We start from the raw sequence: 9,586 nt of genomic DNA, 5'->3' as shown, positions 1-9,586 counted from the left end.
TCCCTCCAGTGAGGTTTATCGCGTTTTTTTTTTGTTTTCACACCAAAGTTAACGCGCCATTGGGCCCCCCCCATACCACCCCCGACCCCCATCCCTCCCTTCCCTGGCCCCTCAACCCCCCATCCCTCCCATCCCTCCCCCCCCTGGCCCCTCCCTCCCCCCCTCCGCCATGAATCATTTAGCCTCATTAACGATCTCTCTTGATTAATCTTGCAACCCCAGCATTTAACCCCAGAGAGAGAGAGAGAGGGGGGGGGCTGGCCGCCTCCCAGCCAAGCCAGACTCCGTCGTGGCTAAATTTTTTCGATTGATTTTCAATTTTTATTTTTTTTTGGGGGGGGGCCTGATTTTTTTTGTAACACCTTGAGGAGATGGGGGGGGGAGCACGACGGTACGACTACCTTAACTCTTTCTTTCTCTCTCTCTCTCTCTCTCTCTCTCTCTCTCTCTCTCTCTCTCTCTCTCTCTCTCTCTCTCTCTCTCTCTCTCTCTCTCTCTCTCTCTCTCTCTCTCTCTCTCTCTCTCCATCACCACCAGCAGCCATCGGCGCTTCTCCGGGAGGAAGTTGGACAAGAGAATTTTCGCGGCCCAGTGTGTGTGTGTGTGTGTGTGTGTGTGTGTGTGTCCTCCTCAGGGGTGATTTGAGGTGGTTCTTTTTTTTTGGAGGGGGCGATGCTAATTGCTCACTCTTAGGTGATGCTAATTACCGGTTGGAGTGGGGGAGAGAGAAGAGGGAGGGGGTGTGTGGTTTGAGGGGGGTTGGCGTGGACTTGACCTTGGACCAGGCTATGACCTGTCATTATCGGTCGACAGGAAATGGTATCAGACATATTACGAAGGAATTAAAGGTGTATACAACGTTATAGTAGGGTCTTTATATATATATATATATATATATATATATATACATACCAAATGACGTCCTAGCTTTGTCTCTTTGATGTATATCAACTGACTGTTATATTTCTCTCTTGTGTTTCCCCTGATGATGTGATTATTGCACGAAAGTGCACTTGGGAACTTATTGTGTTTCACTTTCCCCGTGGACTCATAGGAATATATATATATATATATATATATATATATATATATATATATATATATATATATATATATATATATATATATATTCAAATATGTATATATCGTGTATGGTTTCAGTGATAAGGGGAGGCTGTAAATAGCTTCTGGTGTGTGAATTAAGGGCCATTTTGCTTTGTATCTGGCGTATAATATTATACACACATATAACGTCATGAAAACACACACACACACACAAACACACACACACACACACACCAGGAATACATAACCGGCGTGCGGCACAAGTCTTTATGTACAGTTCCAATTACCCTCCGTTACGGAGCAGAGTGCCTGTTGTGATTTAGTGGTCACGGTGTGGCCTCTCCTCTCCCCCATGGCCAGCGTGGCCACGGGGTCATTCCTACCTAGAAAATAGTCATCCTCCCATCACACAGAGGGGGAGGGTGTGAGCCGATGGCTGCATGGCGTCATGCGAGATGAGTAGCGTTGAATGAGGCGACGATGAGTGATCCATTTACAGTGAGGGAGGGAGGGAGGCAGGGGGTGAGGGAGGGAGGGAGTGAGGGAGGGAGGGAGGGAGGGGGTGAGGGAGGGAGGGAGGGAGGGGGTGGTGGTGGTGAGGGGAAATGTAATAATCATCGATATATTTTGTGTGCGTGGCTGAACTGCGATGTGTATGGTGGAGGATGAGCGGGTGTGTGTTGGTGTGTGTGTGTGTGTTGGTGTGTGTATGTGTGTGTGTGTGTGTGTGTGTGTGTAACTTGTTTATGTGTATGTCTGTGTATTTGAGTATATATGTATGTGCCTTTTTTACGAATTCATCATGTACGTTTGTATGTATGTATGTATGTGTATGTATGTATATCATTATCATATAACTCTAATACACCTTAACTCGTGGTTTTTGCAGTTTTAAGGCTGCGCTACATTCAGTAGCAGGGAAAGGATGGACTCTTTCATACCGAGAAGCGTTCCGAAGATAGTCCCTTTTTTTCACTCGCGGTGTAACAGCGTGCACGCGGAGTCCTGTAACGCTTATGTATACATACATGTATACATATGTATATATATGTATACATGTGTCATACGTGCGTATCAGTATGTGTACGCCCGTGTTTCTTTTTCTATACATGAGCTTAGGTGTTCGCCTGTATGTTCGCCATCACGAGTATAATGGATATATATATATATATATATATATATATATGTATATATATATATATATATATATATATATATATATATATATATATATATATATGCACGGCTGCGTGAAGGGGTTAGCTTGCCTGCGTGTTATACCCAACACGCCCCTCGTTTTCATCATTTCACACATGAATATGCCATTGGCAGACATGAGACTCGATCATATACATGTATATCTGTTATTGATAGACGGCAGGTGTTGGTGACCCTCCTCCTCCTCCTCGTCCTCCAACACCCATTATGGGATCAATACCATCTACTTCAATACCGGAGGCCAATCCTATACTTATCTAGTTAGGGTTGTCGATTCGAAAAAAAGAAAGATAGGGGAGTATAAGGGAAAAGAGGGTGTTGTTGTGATAGGCCCGGAACGAACCCGATCCTAAAGGCTGCGATTGCATTCCCCTCACACAAACTCGAAAGCATTCATGTGCAGACACACACACACACACACACACACACACACACACACACACACACACACGGGTTCTGGGCTCATAGATGCATACTTAAATACATGCGTACATACATACATGGATGCATTCATATTTAGGTACATGCAGAGTATATACTTCTTTCGGAAATGTCTGTTCTGGTTCATAACATACGTACATACGTACATGTAAACCTATTTCTTTAAACATTCTTTCTGGGTTCATATCATACATACATACATACATACATACATACACACTGCTTTAACACTGTCATGATCCCAAAAGTATGGCACTTACATTAACCATTATGTATCTAAGAACTATACAGTGATACTAACGTACAGATAAACCGTCCTTAGATCATGTTGAAGACATGTTCAGGATACAGAGGAGTAAAATAATCTATATTAATTGGGGATTGATATTAAGGTTGATGGTAAACAGATAAAGAGAGAATATTTAGACTTGAGATGTGGATATCTGCAAGGTTGATACAGCTACAGCATCAGCTGATTCTGTAATAACTGACGCTACCACAGCTGACCATGTTACAGTTAGCTTTACCACAGCTATTCCCGGTACAGTAAACACAACTAGAGCTAACACGGCTACAGCTGACAGTACTTCTGCTAATCCTCCTACAGCTTTGTTAGAGCTAACTCTTCTACAGCTAACAATACTACAGCTGACAATGCCACAGCTAACAATGCTACTGCTAACATTACCACAGCCAACAATGCTACAGCTAACAGTACTACAGTCAACAATGCTACAGCTAACAGTACTACAGCTCACCCTCTTGCAGCTAACCCTCCTACAGCTACCCCTCATAAAGCTGACACTCCTACAGCTAACCCAGCCACAGCTACCCCCTCTTACAGCTAACCCTCCTACAGCTACCCTTCCTACAGCTAACCCTCCTACAGCTAACCCCCACCCACAGCTAACCCTCCCACAGCTAACCCCCACCCACAGCTACCCCTCCTAAGCTAACCCTCCTGCAGCTAACTCTCCTGCAGCTAACCCTCCCACAGCTAACCCTCCTGCAGCTACCCCTCCTGCAGCTACCCCTCCTGCAGCTACCCTCCTGCAGCTAACCCTCCTGCAGCTAACCCTCCTGCAGCTAACCCTCCCACAGCTAACCCTCCTGCATCTAACCCTCCTGCAGCTAACCCTCCTGCATCTAACCCTCCTGCAGCTAACCCTCCCACAGCTAACCCTCCCACAGCTAACCCTCCTGCAGCTAACCCTCCTGCAGCTAACCCTCCCACAGCTAACCCTCCTGCAGCTAACCCTCCCACAGCGAACCCTCCCACAGCTAACCCTCCCACAGCTAACCCTCCTGCAGCTAACCCTCCCACAGCTAACCCTCCACAGCTAACCCTCCCACAGCTAACCCTCCTGCAGCTAACTCTCCTGCAGCTAACCCTCCCACAGCTAACCCTCCCACAGCTAACCCTCCCACAGCTAACCCTCCTGCAGCTAACTCTCCTGCAGCTACCCCTCCTGCAGCTAACCCTCCCACAGCTAACCCTCCCACAGCTAACCCTCCCACAGCTAACCCTCCTGCAGCTAACCCTCCTGCAGCTAACCCTCCCACAGCTAACCCTCCTGCAGCTAACCCTCCTGCAGCTAACCCTCCTGCATCTAACCCTCCTGCAGCTAACCCTCCTACAGCTAACCCTCCTGCAGCTAACCCTCCCACAGCTAACCCTCCTGCATCTAACCCTCCTGCAGCTAACCCTCCTGCAGCTAACCCTCCCACAGCTAACCCTCCTGCAGCTAACCCTCCCACAGCTAACCCTCCCACAGCTAACCCTCCCACAGCTAACCCTCCTGCAGCTATCCCTCCTGCAGCTAACCCTCCTGCAGCTAACCCTCCTGCAGCTAACCCTCCTGCAGCTAACCCTCTACATTATTAACTCATCAAAAGTTCCTGAGATAGTTTGTGTGTGAGTCAGTTTGCCCAACTTTTTCTATTGACATTTGTGCTTATAACCCCACACACTATTGTATATAACTTATACAAGTCATTATAATGATATACCGTCCACGTATGACTTAGTAGAATGTGCCACACTGACCAATACCACCTTGCCACGCTGAAATAATGTCAGACATTCGTATTTATTGAGAAACACTTGCCACCTGAACATATGACCCTTGGTAAGCCTGACTCCCAAACCTAGTGACGTCAGACGTGTGAATGCAGATGACGTAATCACCGGCGTGACGTCTCACCAGAGGGTGAGCACAAGTGTCTCTGACGTCATTATTTAAAAGTGCTTCGTTCATTATACGAACCGAGTGTTGAGGTTTATAACACACCAACCAGACCGGTTTTCATGTGTGTGTGTGTGTGTGTGTGTGTGTGTGTGTGTGTGTGTCTGACCCCCACCTACTCCTCCTCCTCCTGACCTCTGGTACGTGACCTCTTGCTCCGCCAGCAGGAGGGTTGTCCAGTCGCCCCTCTTCCCGTAAGAGTTCCCCAAATTGCCCTTTGTGTTCCACACTACTTGGAACTGCCTTCAGTAGCTTCTCAAAAAAAAAAAAGAGACACTCTCATTGCTCACAATTGCCATGAATTACTCACACAGTTTCCTCTCCTCCTCAAACCCTTCCCTTCTCCCTCCTCTCTCCCCTCCCTCCATTATTAACTATGGTAATCCCAGGTGTCATTAAACACCTAATATTTGGGAACCAATTTTGGCTGCTTGTATGAACTCCAATTGCCCTAAACTGCTCTTAGCATCCTGGACTATCATCATTAATACATGGCGACCATCACCTACTTCCAGTGACTCTGGGCTGTCCTTAATTACCATATTTACCTTAATTACCATATTTAAGTATCTTCTGTTTTCATTTTAAGTAACCGAGGTCATACCTAAACCATCGTGTTTAGGGTTAATTACACACACACACACACACACACACACACACACACACACGGGCCCTCCGTGGCGAGGTGGTCAGTGTTGTTTGGCCATGGGTGACCACGAGGCAGCCCACGGTCGGGGACGCTTGGGTTCATATCCTGAGCAGCGCCGGGTTCCTCCACCCAACCCTAGGTGTTCATCCTCCCCTCTCCGGGCTGGTCGATGAACGGGGGTACCTGGCGTAGGCTGGTGTGTGTGTGTGTGTGTGTGTTTGGATGTGAACGTCTACAACCTGGAATTAAGCACAACCTCTGCTCCTGCTCCCGAATTGAACCTGGACAAAGGCCCTTTAGGTGATAAATATCCTTCGCAAAACTGGTCATTAACTTCATTAACAAGGGCTTGAAGAAGTCGTAGTGGCCTTGATAGTTGACTTCTTACTTAAATACGTCATTAATAAGATGTTACTCCCTTAATCACCATGGGATAGTTAGCGTTACAACAAGCCAATGGCGCTTCCTACCCCAATCTGATCACTGTTAATCGACTAATTATAACGGCCATTTCCGCCAATAGAGATAATTAGGCCTCCTAATTATCTTACTCCTAGTAATTATTGTCTCTGCTGCCGTTCGAAGTGTCCATAGATATTCATGACCCGATGATATTACCTGAGAATGTAGGACGAAGCGAATAATGGAGAACACACGGAAGTCTCGGAAAGTCGCACGAAATGTGTAGCAACGGAGAAATCATCCACAGGGCATCGCAGACAGACAGACAGACAGACCCCAGGGTAAGAGACAGCCTGACGTGGAGCAATAGACGGGGGCTACGGGCAGCCAACGGCAGACGGTGTGGTGGAGTCTATAGTAGTACCCAGTAGACCCAGGAGAGGGAGGGAGGTGGCCGCCCTTGGCGTAAGGCCGGCCCTCGAGAAACAATTATCACACGCTCGGCTGGACTACGGAGTACTTAGGGGCTTCCTTTCCCACGATAGATTAACCCTTCGCTCACCTGGTGGGGGGATGACGTCGAGAGACACCTCTCCCCTTTCCCCTCCTTCCCACTCTCTCTCTCTCTCTCCGTAGGAGGTGACGTCGTCGTACACCCAGAGAGCTCCGGGAAGGAGAGGAGGGTGATGGTGGTGCCCTTCGACGAGCGTTGAGGGTGAGGTGGACGTGCTCCGTCGACGAAGGTGGTGGAGGTTCTCGTGATGGGCGTTGATGAAGAGGGTTAAGATGTGTCCCAGTTGATGAGGGGGGTTAAGATATGTGTCCCAGTCGATGAGGAGGGTAAGATGTGTCCCAGTCGATGAGGGGGGTTAAGATATGTGTCCCCAGTCGATGAGGAGGGTAAGATGTGTCCCAGTCGATGAGGAGGGTAAGATGTGATGAGTTCTGATGATGAAGGGTGGTAGGTAGAGGTGTGTGGTGACGAAGTTGTACAAGTAGCCAGAGTTTTGACGAGGCCGAGGGAGTGAATCTTGATGAATCTAGTCGGGTTGTGTGATTCACGTGCGCTGAAGCGGGAGTTGCGGAGAGAGAGAGAGAGCTGCAAAGAAGGAGGGATGTATCAGATGACCTGGTTAATATGATGTGAGGAACGTCGGCGTCACATGAATGTCTTTTACGTGAGCGAGATTCGACTTTCTTTACGTATGTAATAGTACAGGAAGGGAACAGTTACTCTCTCTCTCTCTCTCTCTCTCTCTCTCTCTCTCTCTCTCTCTCTCTCTCTCTCTCTCTCTCTCTCTATGTGCTCCATCACGGAGCAGTGTGATTAAGTCATCAGATCAACAGCAGCAGAGAGCAAGCATGTGACGAAGGGCCAAACGAGGGTGCGAACCACTCTTGCCTCGTTGATGATCGATCAGTAGACTAACTCTTGCTTGCGAAAGATATCTTTCAAGATAATCTCTTGGAGTCTTGTACGTCCCTCGTGGCTTAAGGGAGACATCCAGCAGAGACAGGAGGAACCTTAAAGATGTATGAAGATACTATCCATTTGCGCCTCAGAGATTCTTCGACCTCACTTGTCTTTTACAGTCTTCACCGTCGTCAGTAGAAGACGACGAACACCACCACCGGCTGTGTTGGGAGGGGGGGGAGGGGGGGGCGGTATCTGTCGATCTGTTAACAATGCTCTCTTGACGGTATCGTACCATCATTCTAAAATATACACCTCCTTAAATCAACCCAGTGACATGAATGGGTCTGTAAATAACCACAGAACATCACGTCTTGAGAGGACATGCTAAGGTATAGGACAGGGTGGCCAATAAATTTCACTTCATCTCCAAACTGTTCGTTTATGCTCTTGGTCTGTTGGCGGCCGAAGAGATTTTTTTTTTTTGACTCTGATGCCAGACCTTATGAGGTTATGTAGAGAACGTAGAGGACTGAGTTTAGATAGTAATTTGACGATGGGTGCTACATGCGGGGGAGAGGGTGGATATAAGGAAGATGTGAAATCATCTGTGACAAGGCAGTCTGCTGGAGGACAGTAATGGCAGTACATGGGAAGGACAGATAACAGAAGACCATGATGGTCTATGACGAGGTTATCTGTTGGAGGACAGTAATGGCAGTACATGGGAAGGACAGATAGCAGAAGAGATGACGAAGTGATGAAGTTATCTGCTGGAGGGCGGTAATGGAAAAGCCAGATCATGAAAGACTTGATGGTCTATGACGAAGTTATCTGCTGGAGCAAAGTCATGTCAGTACATGAGGACAGACAACAGAAGACCTTAAAGTCTATGGCAAGACATTCTGTTGAAGAACATTAAAGGAAGTACATGGAAAAGACCGATAGCAAAAGACCTGGTGATATATGACGAAGTTAGCTGCTGGAAGACAGTCACGGCGTCCTAAATTCTTAATCTATATAGATGGAGACAGGATAATAAAGGAAAAGGGCTTCTCACAGGAAGGAACTTGAGTGTGATCTATAGCCCGACGAACAGAAAGATGGAGAGCATCTATCATCAGAGATATACCATCAACATGGATGATGGGACTCAGGGCTATCGATAGAGAGGTTCCAGGTCTATCTAGAAGTTTAGTGCTGGATGGATGAATGACTGGGACATTGTCGAGAGCTGTACATGAATAAAGAATGTGATTTGGACTCGGGTTGACTATGTGTTCCGAATGTTAATGTTTATCAAACAGTTCTTTACCATATTAAGCCCAAGTCTGCCCCAGATTCGTCCTAGAAATACATTCAAAAAAACAAAATATCTCAAAAGTCTCGAAAATATATGCAAATTAACCGTAGATCGAAGATTATAACTTCTGTAAGTATATTACCATTGCTCTTATTCACCGTCACTATGCCTAGTATTTGTTAAGAGAACAATGATATACTTATATATTTCCTTTTCATTCCCAGGTCTGTCTTCTGAACATCACTGAGTGGATGGGAACTTCGCGTGCGTCTTGAATTAAGAAGGTAAAGTTACGCCATACTCAGCTATTACCGTAAAGTGATTCTTCTCTGTATGTCGAGCGTATGAAGCTATTGATCAACTCATCATAACATGCAGATATCCTTTTTCCATCTCGATTGATCGTTTTCTAAACACATTTCCATCCTGTATTCCCTGTTTATCTTCACGCTTTTATTTCCAGAGGAGAAATCACTTACAAATTCACAACTGAACGGTTGTATTTCTAAAGTTACTCTTCACATGTTGGCGTTACTTACATCTTTTCCCTGTGTCTTATTTCTCACAATGGGCTAGTGAGAGGGGACAGGATATGACATCCTTCCTTTGCTTCTGAAATCAAAAAGCCTCTCTCTTATTTATATGCAAGGATATATCAGCTCTCGTGAATGTAATTTTTAGTTACGATGGCATTATAAATTACCGCTAGACTCAGGCCATATCTTTATCGTATTAGTCCACAAACACATCCACAGTGGGTCGACAAGCGTCCCTCAGGTTAGCTAGCGATGGAGTCGTTCCCACCAGTCCCCCTCTATGTAATCTATGACCCCTCTGCTTCTCCCTCA

The 9,586-nt window shown here is 46.5% G+C and overlaps 1 long non-coding RNA gene across 1 annotated transcript in view; it reads left to right on the top strand.

Annotated features, from left to right (window-relative positions):
• LOC139755897 (uncharacterized) overlaps positions 1 to 9,023 on the top strand; it is a 754,411-nt gene extending 745,388 nt beyond the window's left edge. The window contains exon 8 of the long non-coding RNA XR_011714201.1: positions 8,963 to 9,023. This is a non-coding gene — a long non-coding RNA (uncharacterized lncRNA). The remainder of the gene's footprint in view (positions 1 to 8,962) is intronic.
• The last annotated feature ends 563 nt before the right edge of the window (positions 9,024 to 9,586 follow it).

Source organism: Panulirus ornatus, chromosome 20 (genome assembly GCF_036320965.1).
Source record: "Panulirus ornatus isolate Po-2019 chromosome 20, ASM3632096v1, whole genome shotgun sequence".
Classification (NCBI taxonomy): domain Eukaryota; kingdom Metazoa; phylum Arthropoda; class Malacostraca; order Decapoda; family Palinuridae; genus Panulirus; species Panulirus ornatus.
This window is presented reverse-complemented; position numbering and strand designations above follow the sequence as displayed.